The sequence below is a fragment of the Mustela nivalis genome, assembly GCF_964662115.1.
Source record: "Mustela nivalis genome assembly, chromosome: 8".
NCBI classification, from domain to species: domain Eukaryota; kingdom Metazoa; phylum Chordata; class Mammalia; order Carnivora; family Mustelidae; genus Mustela; species Mustela nivalis.
The window spans coordinates 120552144-120565859 of record NC_139027.1 but is presented as its reverse complement, the minus strand read 5'-3'; the positions used below and the strand labels follow the sequence as shown (position 1 = coordinate 120565859).

Below are 13716 nucleotides of genomic sequence, written 5' to 3'. Positions count from 1 at the left end.
ATCTCCTTCACCACTTCAACTTCTGCCACCTGTGACACAGCAAGACCAATTCCTCCTTGTCCTCCTCCTCCTCAGCCTATTCAACATAAAGACAATGAGGATGAAGACCTTTATGATGATCCACTTCCACTTAATAAATAGGAAATAATCATCATACTGTACAGTTAATAAACTTATCTGGTATATATGTATGTGTCTTTGTGTGAATATATAATAACTGTAGGTAAGAACTGTATGAGATGGTTTTAAAAAATATTTTGTTTATTTATTTGTTAGAGAGAGAGAGACAGCATACACAAGCAGGGGGGTCAGGGGGAACAGTAGGCAGAGGGAGAAGCAGGCTCCCTGCCTGATATAGAACTCGATTCCAGGATCCTGGAATCATGACCAGAGCTGAAGGCAGACACTTAACCGTAACTGAGCCATCCAGGCATCCCTGTATGAGATGTTTTTGTGTCATCATCATTATTGCCTACTATTCATCGTATAGGTCATCATGTGCAAGATTTGTATGGAAGTGGATAGCCTATCCTTAAATAGACATGAAGTAAGTGATATTTAATATAAAATTAATAATGTGTTTGTTTTCTTACTATATTATAACGTTGCATTCCAAAAATTATATTACCAAACAGTATATGCTTCTCTTGCTCATAATTGGGTGTTAGCCTATCATGACAGGTAAGTTTTTTTTTTAATGTAACAATGTTTCTAATACCTTATTATGAATATGACTGTAATTCCAAATGCCATAAAAAATGTATAACAATTTATGGGGTGCCGGGGTGGCTCAGTAGGTTAAGCATCCAACTCTGGTCATGATAGGTCATGATCTCAGGGTCATGTGACTGAGCCCCATCTCAGTTCCACATTGGGCATGGAGACTGCTTAAGATTCTCTCTCCCTCTCCGCTTTCTCCTCCCCTATCGACACCCATGTGCATGCACATTGTCTCTCTCTCTCTTTCTAAAAAAAAAAAAATTTTTTATAACAATTTATTCATTAGATTATGGGCTAGGTTGCCATGAAGAAATCATACTGCTGCTTCTTCATTATCAATGAGTATCAATCATTATACCTGTAATCAATAATGAATTTCTTTTTCACATCACCTCTTCATTTGGATGTCTAGTGTTACTAATAAGCATAACATCTGCAGTGTCTTATATCATGTAAGATAATATTGATGTAGGAGACTCATCTTGTAAACAGACAACATAAACTATAGTATCAAAAAATACAGGTGCCTGGGTGGCTCAGTTGCTGGGCATCTGCCTTTGGCTCAGGTCATGATCCCAGGGTCCTGAGATCAAGCCCCACATTGGGCTCCCTGCTCCGTGGGAAACCTGCTTCTCCCTCTCCCTCTGCTGCTCCCCTGCTTGTGTTCCCTTTCTCACTGTGTCTCTCTATGTCAAATAAAGTAATAAAATCTTTTTTAAAATACAATATATTGGGGCACCTGGTGGCTCAGGGGATTAAGACTCTGCCTTCTGATCAGGTCATGATTCCAGAGTCCTGGGATGGAGCCCTGCATCGGGCTCTCTGCTCAGCGGGGGCCTGCTTCCCCCTCTCTCTCTGCCTGCCTCTCTGCCTGCTTGTGATCTCTCTATCTCTCTGTCAAATAAATAAATAAAATCCTTTTTAAAAATACGGTAATATGGTATAGGGGTGCTTGGGTGGCTCAGTTGGTTAAGCATCTGACTCTTGATTTTGGCTCAAGTCATTACCTCAGGGTTGTGAGATCAAGTCTTGCACTGGGCTGCATGATGTACTTAGAGTCCACTTAACATTCTCTCTCTTCGAAAATTAGTTGACCATAGAGTTGCAGGTCTATTTCTGGACTTCCTCAACTCTATGGTCTCTGGACTCCCTCAACTCTATGGTCAACTAACCTTTGAAGAGAGAGAATCTTAAGTGGACTCTAAGCCCACCATGGAGCCCAGTGCAGGACTTGATCTCACAACCCTGAGATCATGACGTGAGCCAAAATCAAGAATCAGATGCTTAACCAACTGAGCCACCCAAGCACCCCTATACTGTATTTTTTTAAGGTTTTATTTTTTATTTGACAGAGCGATCACAAGCAGGCAGAGAGGCAATTAAAAAAAAAAAAGATTCTCTTCCTCTGCTCCAACTGTTAATCAACTGTTTTTATTATTGTTAAGGCTTCCAGTCAACAGTAGGCTATTAGTAGTTAAGCTTGGGGAGTCAAAAGTTATACATAGGGACTATGTATAGTCTGACTGACTACATAGGGAGTCAGCACCCCAACCCTCTGCATTGATAAAGGGTCAACTGTGGTATTACTTTTGAAGTTTTTACAGTTTAATAGAAGAGACTGAATAATCCCTAATCAGTACACTAGAGCATGTTTAGTATTAGAGGAACTTGGCATGAAGCAGTTCTTTTTGGAACATCATTCATTGCAATTCAGCTTGCAGAGTAAGCAGAAGAAACAGGAGAGGAGGTGAAGAAACAATTATGTAGCCAATAACTCATAAAAAGGGGATGTAAATGTAGATCTCCTAATTCCATATATAACACAGTATCATGACATTAATCTTGTAATAACATCTTTTTGAGATTCGAGAAGATCTATGATATTCATTGAATTCATAATTAAAAAAAAAAAAAACCAGCCAGTAATGCTGATAAGAACTCAGAAGATAGCAATGCTCTACCATTCCACCTTATTTCTCTTTTTTGTGGGGAGAGTAGCATCCAAATTAAATGTGATACCTCAATGAAAGTGTCCTAAATAGGGTTTTATTTTTTTCAAATATCTGGGGTTGTTATTTTTCCAGTATTCCTCCAGGACTTTGTCATTTTATGTAACAGGTCCAGACAGACACTAAATCTTTTCTTTCTTCCCTCTTTTCTCTCTCTTTTTGATATTTTAAATGTTTATCAAGGTAATACATGTAAACACTTTAAAAGTTATGTGGTTTAAAAAAATCATGTGCAACTACAAGACTCATAACAAAACAAAGCAAGAGTATATTTTAACACACACACACACACACACACACACACACACACACACACACACAGTCTTGGGAAAAAAAGGCATTAGCTTCCTCAAAGGCAGAGACACCTTACCAGACTTTTACTTGCTTCTTTTCATATTTACCAAAATTTTCATATTTTCCATAATTTTCCCAAATAAAATATTTATACTATTTTTGTTTTGTAAAATTTTTAAAATTTTATGACATTAATACATTATATTTATTATAAAAAATAAAGATCCAACATCTTATACTTTTCTTCCCTCCAGTCTCCCAACAGTATTATATCTCAGTATTTTAAATTAAATCAATGTTCCACGTTAACCTTATTATAAGTGTGTTTTACTTCTGGGTCAATTAGTTCTATTATGATTACATTTACTTTCTTATACAACCTTTTTAAAAAAGATTTATTTATTTATTGGGTGGGGGGAGAGGCAGAGGGAGAGGGAGAGAATCTCCAACATACTCCCTGCTGAGCATGGACCCGATGCAGGCATGCAGGCTCTATCAGAAGACTCCAAGATTGTGACCTGAGCCGAAATGGAGAGTCAGATATTCAATCACTCAACAGACTGAGCCACCCAGGTGCCGTTCTTATACGACTTTTGTTCTTCTTGAAATTAATAAATCAGTTTTTTGTCTGCCAAATTTTCTATTATTATTATTATCACGAATTCTTTCAGGGATGTAAAAATGCTGAAACTATTTGCAACACCATCAAATGTGTCAGATACACTCCACCAGTTTTGCTGGAAACAGTCCACTGGAGCATTCCATCCTTCAGTCTAGGCTATTCCTCCCTCCCTCTGCTGTATAGCTGTCATGTTGGGATTTCCTCTCTTTTGTAGGTTAATCCCATTTCTTAAAACTTCTAGATTTGTCTTTCTTATTTCAGTAGTGTATATCCTCCAGAAGTGTTCCAGGAAAAGCTGGGAGGAGATGGGTAGTAAATTTTTGATCCTCACATGCCTGAAAATATCTTTAATTGTCTCACACTTGATTATATGATTTAGCATAGAATTCTAGGTTGAAAATAATTTTCTCTCAGAATTTTGAAAGCACTGTTTCACTGTCTTCTAGCACCCAGCATTAATGTTGAATTCAACTTTATTACCTACTCTTTTATAAGTAATCCATTCCCCTTTCCCTGATCTCTCCTTATCTGTCACCAAGATTTTTTTATCTTCTTTTTATCTCTTGTGTTTAGAAATTTCATGATGATGTCATAGTAGCTTTGGTTTTGTTTTTTTTCCCTACATTATGTTGGGCATTCAGCAGGTTCTGCCAATCTGGACACTCATGTCCTTCAGTTATTAGAGATTTTCTTATAATTTCTTTGATAATTTCCTTCCCTCCATTTCTTTTCTGTTTCTAGAATCCTATTAGCCTCATGTTGGGCCTTATGAATTCATCTTTTAATGATCTTTTCTCTCTCATTTTCCATTTCTTTTTGTTCTCTTTTCTAGGAGATTCCTCAATTTTATATATTAATACTACTTTGAATTATTTACTTTTGTTATTATATTTTTAATTTCCCAGAGCTGTTATCTTTTAATTGTTCCCTTTTTGGAGCATCTTGTCTTTGCTTTATGGATGCAGTATCTTATAATTATCTCTCAGAGGATTCTTACTGTCTTTTAAAATATATTCTTCTGATCTCTATATTGTCTCTGCTATTCTCTGAGTTTCTCCTTTTCTCTTCCATTTCTATTTGATGCTGTCTTTCTTGGTGAAGTTTATCTCAACTACCTGGTGGTCCTTTGGTGTCCCTTCATATCTAAGAATGAGTCACTACAGAAGTATTTGGAAGGTCTGTGTTAACAGAAAGAGTTTGTCAGTTGGTAGGCTTTATTGTAGGATGATAAGGTGGGGACCCATTTGTTTTGTTAAGTAACAGTATCTATAGATCTTCCTTCTGGGGTTATTCAGCTTTAAGTTTCTCCCAAAATTACATCTCTGTTCTCCTGCCTAGAAAATATAAGCCTTGCTGTCAGCATTCCTGGAGTGAAATAGATTGAGAAGACTTGGCAAGTTTCATCATTCAGCAGGTAGACATTCATCTGATCTGTTTCCAGTGTGGTATCCTCTTATTCCAACCTCCCCAACTATAATGTTTAGCTGTGCCTAGTATTTCAGTCTGGAGCATCTCTAGTTCAATTTTTTTTTTTTTAAACAGAATAAACTCCTAGGTTCTGCCAAAGAAATGAAACAGTAGTTGCTTAACTGAGCAGGATGAGGAAAGGACCTGGTAACTTAACTTCTTACACAAATTTTTAACCAACCCCCCTTTTTTCAGCCCCTCAGATATCTCTGCTGCTGTCATATTTGCTTCTTCCAATTCCAGTGTTCTGCAATATGAGACAGCTTGCCTTTCATTAGTATATGCCTCTCAAGCATTTGGAATCCAGTTTTCTCAGCTCAGCTTTCCATCTTTCAAAAATTTGTTAATACCCCTCATCTGCTATTATCTTTCTTATTCTCTTTGTCCTTGTGGGCTAATAACTTCTAAAATATTAACTCATTGTCATTTTAGTGATTTGGGGAAGAGAAGAGGGATGAACACACGTATTTAATTTGTCCATATATAACAAGAATTGCCAGGCTTTCAAAATGCTTCTATAAAAAATATCAGAACCAGAAAAATCAGAAAGAAAATTCCATGCTCATGAGACGGATGTGGAAAAGCATGCATCTGAGAATTGTAGAACATACTTTCAAGTGCTGTTATAGTCACTTATTGATTGGTTTATGTTAGGTAAGTTGACTTTTCTGACTGCTTCATCATCTGTAAAGTGGTGATGATTATTCCTACACAACCTATCTTATAACAACTAATGAAGATAATTGACATAAATGTACAAATACAGAATATGTAACATTATTGTTAATTATATCATTAATAGGCATAGTCAAATATATTTTGAGAGGCAGTGTTAACAGAGTACAAAGAGTATGGCCTTCAGTCATACATATCTGATCCATATTTGTCATTCCTTGTGTGATTTGGGTAAGTGACTTAACCTCTCTGAGCTTCATTTTCCGTGTTTATAAAATGAGTATAATATTATTAACCAGACAAGGCTGTTGTGAACATTAAATGAGATCTTGCATGTAACACAACTATTATAGAGCCTGACGCTTCTTAGACACTCAGCAGATTTACCCTCATACCTTCCTAATTTGGGACCAGCTTTCTTATGCTCACACGAAAATCCTGAGCTTGTATTTCCACAATTAATGCTAAGCCACATTAGTAACTAGCATCTTAGGTCTTCAATAGTCCTCATAAAGGCTGTTTATTTGCTGTGTTCCTGGAACTAAATTATAAGGTGAGCAGCCCAAATTGTAAGAGTTCAGCATACATATCCTTTCAAGTGGTAAGAGGCTATTGCTGAGGCATCTTTAGGAATATTTTGTTACGAAATAGGATGTGAAACTTGTGATGAATATTAAAGAGATCAGGGACACTGGAATACTGGAAAAAATACTACTGAAAAAATTATCTTGAGTTGTTGATTTGCTTTTGGTTTTGGTTTTGTTTCTGTCGGGCCCTCACATAAACCCAGAAGCCAAGCATCTCTATTATATTGTTTAAAGATGAAGAAATCAAGGTACAAGTGAAAAAAAAAATGACTTGCACATGATTCACTGGTCATTGGGGAACAACTGAGATTAATATTGGTCTTTTGACTCCCTGATCAGTGCTTGTATTTTTTAATAACATAAAATTCACAATTTTAACCATTTTTAAGTGTACAGTTCACTTAAGTACATTCACATCCTTGTGCAACCAATCTCCAGAACTCTCTTCATCTTGCAAAATTGAAACTCTGCCCCCATTAAACAACAACTCCCCATTCTTGCCCCAGGTCCAAACACCATTCTACTTTCTGTTTCTAGGAGAGTGACTACTCTAGGTACCTCATATAAATGGAAGTATGCACTATTCATCCCTTTGTGACTGGTTTATTTCATTTAGTATAATGCCCTCAAAGTTGCAATCTATGTTGCAATATGTGTCAGAATTGCCTTCCTTTTTAAGATCCAATAATATTCCATTGGATGTATATGCCACATTTTGCTTTTCCATCCATATCAACAGACACTGAGTTGCTTCCACTCTTGGCTACTATGAATAATGCTGCTGTAAACGTGGGTGTTGGAAATTTCTTTAAGATTCCCCTTTCAACTCTTTTGGGTACGTACACAGAAGCAGAATTGTTAGACCATATGGTGATTCTAATTTTTTGAGGACCCACCATACTGTTTTGAAGAACAGATATATATATATAGCAGCTGTACCATTTTACATTCCCACCAATAGTGCATAAAGGTTCCAATTTCTCCACATCCTTGCTAACACTTGTTCTTTTCTGTTTTTCATTTTGCTTTGTTTTTATAATAGCTATCCTAACAAGTGTGAGGTAGTCTCATTCTATGGTTATCTTCAGAGTTTTGCAGTCTTTTTAGAGGACAAGACACTATGTGACCCTGGGGAACATCAACAACAATTTACAGCAAAAAAATCCTACTAGATTTAAGAATCTACTATAGGATCCAACAGTACACATAGCTCCTGCTCTCAAGGATTTTACAATCTAGCTGGAAAGAAAGAATATATGCACTTAAAAAAAATAAAAATGCAAGATAGAATAGTTTAAATGATATGTGCTACTGGGACACATAGCTGGCTCAACTCTTGATCTTGGGGTTGTGAGTTTGAACCCCACACTGGGTGTAGAAATTGCTTAAAAAATAAAAGTAAAATGTTTAAATAATATGTGCTACATGAATACAGAGAAGGATAAAATTATAAGTGGATGATTAGAAAAGGCTTAATTTAAAAAATTTTTTAAAGATTTTATTTATTTATTCAACAGAGAGAGAGGGAATACAAGCAGCGAGAGTGGGAGATGGAGAAGCAAGCTTCCACTGAGCAAGGAGCCTGATGCAGTGCTCCATCCCAGGACCCTGTGATTATGACCTGAGCTGAAGGTGTCTTAATGACTGAGCTACACCCAGGTGCCTCTAGAAAAGGCTTTAAAAAGTGAGTGGCACCTCAAACATTTTTAAAGGGAGGGTTTAAATTATCCAAGAGAAGAGAGGAGAAAATTAATTTATAAATCTCATTTATTTATTCATATATTCTTTCAATAAACATTTGCTGTGCCAGAAACTGTGCCAGGTGTTGGGGTTACAAAGTCTCTCAAGAGCAAAGGAGTAAGAAATGCAATGAGTAGTGACAATCCAAGGTACTGAATGTACACATGGTGCACTGAATCACTCTTCTTTAAGAGCCTGCTGATATGTCAAGAAGACTGATAATCTCTTTTTATGGTGACTCATAAAGAGGATGTAAAGCACATTTCTTTCCAGACTATGCTCATACTCAATTGTTTCAAATGGAATACAGTTGAGAAATTTCTCATTTTCCCTTGGGAAGGAGACTGTGTTTAAGAAGCTAAAGCTATTGCAAGTTCGTTATTAGCACTCATACTTATGATGGGTTCTTTCTCCATACTCCATATGGGTTCTTTCATTCACAAACATGTGCTAGGCATTGGGAAAGCAAGGAAAGATGAATAAGACATAGATCCTACCTTCCAGGATCTCAAATATAGCTACAGTTTGAAAGGGCTGTAGTAGGGTAATGAGAGAAGACAAATAGAAGAAAAGAAATCACTTTCACCCTCTAGAGAAGTCATAAGCTTCTTTTAAAAAGTAACATATAAGCTGGATCTTAAAGGATGGCAGAAGCTCACCTGGGAAGAGAAGGGATAGATATTCTAGCCAGAAGAATGGCATATTCAGGAAATATTAAGTAATGTAGTGTGGCTGGAACTTACAATACATGATAGGGAATAGTAAGAAGGGTAGAGACAGAGAATAGAGTGGTAGGTAACTGACTTTTAGGCAGGGGAGAAATATGATTGGATATTTTAAATTTTTATTTTATTTAAACTAACATACAATATATTATTAGTTTTGGAGGTAGAGTTCAGCGATTCATCAGTTGTATATAAACACAGTGCTCATTACATCACATGGTCCATCACCCAGTTACCACATCCCCCAACCCCTCCCCTCCAGCAAACCTCAATTTGTTTATCTTACGGTTTGTCTCCCTCTCTGAATTCATCTTGTTTTATTTTTCCCTCCCTTCCCCTATGATCCTCCATTTTGTTTCTTAAATGCCATATATATATAGTGAAGTCATATAATTGTCTTTCTCTGACTGACTTATTTCGCTTAGCATAATACCTTCTCCTTCCATCCACATCATTGCAAAGGGCAAGATTTCTTTTTTGGTGGCTGAGTAATATTCCATTGTGTGTGTGTGTGTGTGTGTGTGTGTGTTTACACATCTTCTTTGTTTTATTCATCTGTTGATGGGCCTGTGGGGTCTTTCCATAGTTTGGCTATTGTGGACATTGCTGCTATAAACACTGGGGTGTGGGTGCCCCTTTGCATCATTACATTCGTATCTCTGTGATACATACCCAATAGTGCAATTGCTGGGTCATAGGGTAGCTCTATTTTCAACTTTTTGAGGAACCTCCATATTGTTTTCCAGAATGGCTGCACTAGTTTGCATCCCAACCAACAGGTTAGGAGAGTTCCCTTTTCTCCATATCTTTGCCAACATCTATCATTTCCTAACTTGTTGATTTTAGCCATTCTGACTGGTGTGAGGTGATATCTCATTGTGTGTGTGTGGTTTTTTTATTTTATTTTATTTATTTATTTGAGAGAGAGAGAGAGAGGGAGGGAGCACAGAGGAAGAGGGAGAAGCAGAATCTCCACTGAGCAAGGAGCCTGATGCAGGGGTCGATCCCAGGACCCAGGGATCATGACCCAAGCCAAAGGCAGACACTCAACCAACCGAGCCACCCAGGTGCCCCTCTCATTGTGGTTTTGATTTGTGTTTCCTTGAAGTCAAGTGATGTTGAGTATTTTTTCATGTGTCTGTTTGCCATTTGGATGTCTTCTTTGGAGAAATGCCTGTTCATGTCTTCTGCCCATTTCTTGACTGGGTTATTTGTTCTTTGTGTGTTCAGTTTGATAAGTTCTTTATAGACTGTGGATACTAGCCCTTTATCTGTTGAGACATTTGCAAACATCTTCTCCCATTCTGTAGGCTGTCCTTTGGTTTTGTCAACTATTTCCTTTGCTTGTACAAAAGCTTTTTATCTTGATGAAGTACCAAAAGCTCATTTTTGCCTTTGTTTCCCTTGCCTTTAGAGACATGTCTAGCCAATAGTTGCCGTGTGCTGAGGTCACAGAGGTTGCTGCCTGTGTTCTCCTCTAGGATTTTGATGAATTCCTGTCTCACATTTAGATCTTTCATCCATTTTGAGTTGTACTACAGTTGATTTTAATTATATTAGCTCCAGTAAATTTTTTTATCCTATATGATTAAATAAAGCCTCCTACTTCAACTACATCTCTATAAGCAGTTATGTTAAAATTTTAGCACTATTGGATTTTTATCTATTAATTCAACAAATTATCCTCAAAGAATTTATTTATTTATTTATTTATTTATTAAAGATTTTATTTATTTATTTGTCAGAGAGAGCGAGAATGAGCACAGGCAGACAGAGTGGAAGGCAGAGTCAGAGGGAGAGGGAGAAGCAGGCTCCCTGCAGAGCAAGGAGCCTGATGTGGGACTCGATCCCAGGACGCTGGGATCATGACCTGAGCCAAAGGCAGCTGCTTAACCAACTGAGCCACCCAGGTGTCCCAATCCTCAAAGAATTTATATACATTCTAGAAGTGAAGTGAAATTATGAAAATCACAAGTAAACAACCTACCAATAAATTAAACAAATTGTGGGATGCCTGGGTGGCTCAGTTGGTTAAGCAGCTGCCTTCGGCTCAGGTCATGATCCCAGCATCCTGGGATCGAGCCCTGCATTGGGCTCTCTGCTCAGCAGGGAGCCTGCTTCCCCCCACCAACCCCTGCCTGCCTCTGTGCCTACTTGTGACTGCTGTCAAATAAATAAATAAAATAGTAAAAAAAAAAAATTAAAAAAATATATACAGTGACTTTGAGATCTCTATGAGATGAGCAAACATAGAGAAGTAGGTACTTGGATATGTGAGGCTGGAACTCAGTGGAGAGGTTTGGGTTGGAAATATGAATTTGGGTATCATTAATATAATGACAGTATGTAGAGATAGTATATTCATTAGACTATAGCCTGATCAAATTGCTTAGAATTGGTAATTCCTAAATCTCCTCAGTGACAGTATTATCTCATAAGTAATTTTTATATATGGCTAAATAATTAAGAATTCATTCCTACTAATTTAGATCCTAAAGGTTAACTCTATTTAAGATTTCTTTAGCGGGAACCTCACTATGCCTTCTGCCTACTATGTCAATCCAAAGATTAATTTAATTTCAGAGTTACCAGATGCTTCATTAATATCTCAGTGACTTTTCCCTTTCTTCACCAAAGCTAACTCTTCAAAGACCCTACATAATCAGGTAAAAATAGATGAGAGGGTTGCATAGGTTTGGATTTCTACGTGGATTAGAATATCTTCTGTTCTCTGTAAATTAAGTATTACTTGCTTACCAAGTACAATGAGTATTGGACTAAGAATCATGAGATCTGGGTTCCAGTTCAAATACTACTACTATTTAATTTTATTTCATTCATGCCCTCTATTTTAATTATTTTAATTCATAGCCTCTACTAAAAGAGGCCTGCTATTTTATGGGTCAAGTGAAGAGACTATGGATTATTTTAAAGCCTATGAAAACATAAAATTTCGTATACACTTGAAGGATTATCATTACCTTACTATTGAGTAGTGGGAGATCTGGAGTGGTGCTAAGCTTCAGGAATGGCCCAAAGTGAAGATTTCAATAGTCTATTTCTGGATTTCTTACTATTTTTTGTGGACTCCATGAGTTGGCTTCTGTATCTATAAAACAGAAAAATTACAATGATTTCTCTCACTGTTATGAGAAAACTAATAAATGCCTATATATTTTGCAGAGATTCCTAAATGAAAGAGGTTAGGAAGATACAGGTGATTATTTGCATTGATGCTCTTATTAGCTTAGTCTAAGTAGGATCGTCTCTTGGAAAACCTGGAAAAGCTTAGCTATCATTGCTTTATGACTTTTGCCTGCTTTCCAGGAAACCTTGGCTTTCCTGGAAAACAAACTGCTTCCTTGGGGGAATGTTTGAAATCTCTGAAGAGTCTCATGCAAGTAGCCAGTTTAGGGAGGTCAGACCTGAGCCCCAGGAAGGTCAGACCTGGGCCCATGCTGTAAAGGAAAAGAAGTCTTTTCAGAAAAGTGGCCAAGGACTATTTGCTAAGCATAACAGCATTTCCCAAACAGGGAGCAGAGGTACTATAAGACCTCATTAAGACTTTTCGGGTCTTTGTTATTGTTAACTGAATAACTTAAGGGTGATTTCTACAGAGGTCCTCTCCACTTTCATCACTGGTCCTCTCCCTCTGTTTCTTCCCACTTCATTTGTCTTTGCTTTGTCTCAGCCTTCATTGTTCTAGTTGAACAGGTTTTTCAGAACTCTAGGCCACACAGTTTCTCTCTTTTTTCAAGATCTCCCCATTTAAAGCGGTTTGGGGATTCTCATGTGGCAAATGTTTCTTACCTTTCAAAGACCCAGGAAGAGATAAATGGTTTATGCCAGTGGCTCCCAAACACGGGTGATTTGGTAATGTTTGGAGACATTTTTGATTGTCACAACGAGACAGGGTGCCACTGACATGATGGAGGCCACGGATGCTACTGAACATCCTAAAATGCACAGAACAGCTCCCAACAACAGAGTTATCTGGCCCCAGTTAAGCCTCTGCCTTTGGCTCAGGTCATGATCTCAGGGTCCTGGGATCGAGTCCCGCATTGGCCTCTCCGCTCAGCAGGGAGCCTGTTTCTCCCTCTCTCTCTGCCTGCCTCTCTGCCTACTTGTAATTTCTCTTTCTGTCAAATAAATAAATAAGATCTTAAAAAAAAAAAAAAAAAGAATTATCAGGCCCCAAAGGTCAATAATGCTGCTGTGGAGAAACACAGGTCTGAGCAGATATCAGTAGTTGAAGATTACTGAGCAGGTACTGCAGCCTCCTTAGGGATGCAAAGTCTCACAGTGGTCAAGCGAAAGCATGGTGTGTCTACCTCCTTGTAAGGAGACAATAAGTCCAACTTTGTTCAACTCTAGTGGTGGTGTCAGTGGTCTTTGGCTGGAGGCCATCCGCACTCGTGAGAGCCCCTTCAAAGATAACTGCTCTTATTATGGCTCAGGGAGAACTGCGTGATGCCCCCCCAGAGCATTCAAGCAGAGATTTCACGAACAAGTATTTTCAGGCTTCCTGACAGACTGGGGGCAGGCCGTCTCTTCTCAGGAGACATCTCTCCTCAAAACTACAGAGGAGGGGCACCTGGGTGGCTCAGGTCATGATCCCAGGGTGCTGGGATCGAGCCCCGCAGCCGGCTCTCTGCTCAGTGGGGAGCCTGCTTCCTCCTCTCTCTCTGCCTGTCGCTCTGCCTACTTGTGATCTCTGTCAAATAAATAAAATCTTTTAAAACAAACAAACAAACAAACAAAAACTACAGAGGAGACTTTTGGTTTCTGACCTCCCAACCTGGAATCCAACACGTTAGGTTTAAATTTCTCATTAAGTAAAGCCTCTCAGTGAGGTGCGCGCCTCTAGCTCCAACTTT

The 13716-nt window shown here is 38.0% G+C and overlaps 1 protein-coding gene across 2 annotated transcripts in view; it reads right to left on the bottom strand.

Annotated features, from left to right (window-relative positions):
* ASIP (agouti signaling protein) overlaps positions 1-13716 on the bottom strand; it is a 133686-nt gene that overhangs the window by 119672 nt on the left and 298 nt on the right. For both annotated transcript variants that reach the window (XM_082746077.1, XM_082746078.1), the window contains exon 2: positions 11821-11948. The gene's annotated coding sequence lies outside the window, so the exon portion shown is untranslated. The remainder of the gene's footprint in view (positions 1-11820; positions 11949-13716) is intronic.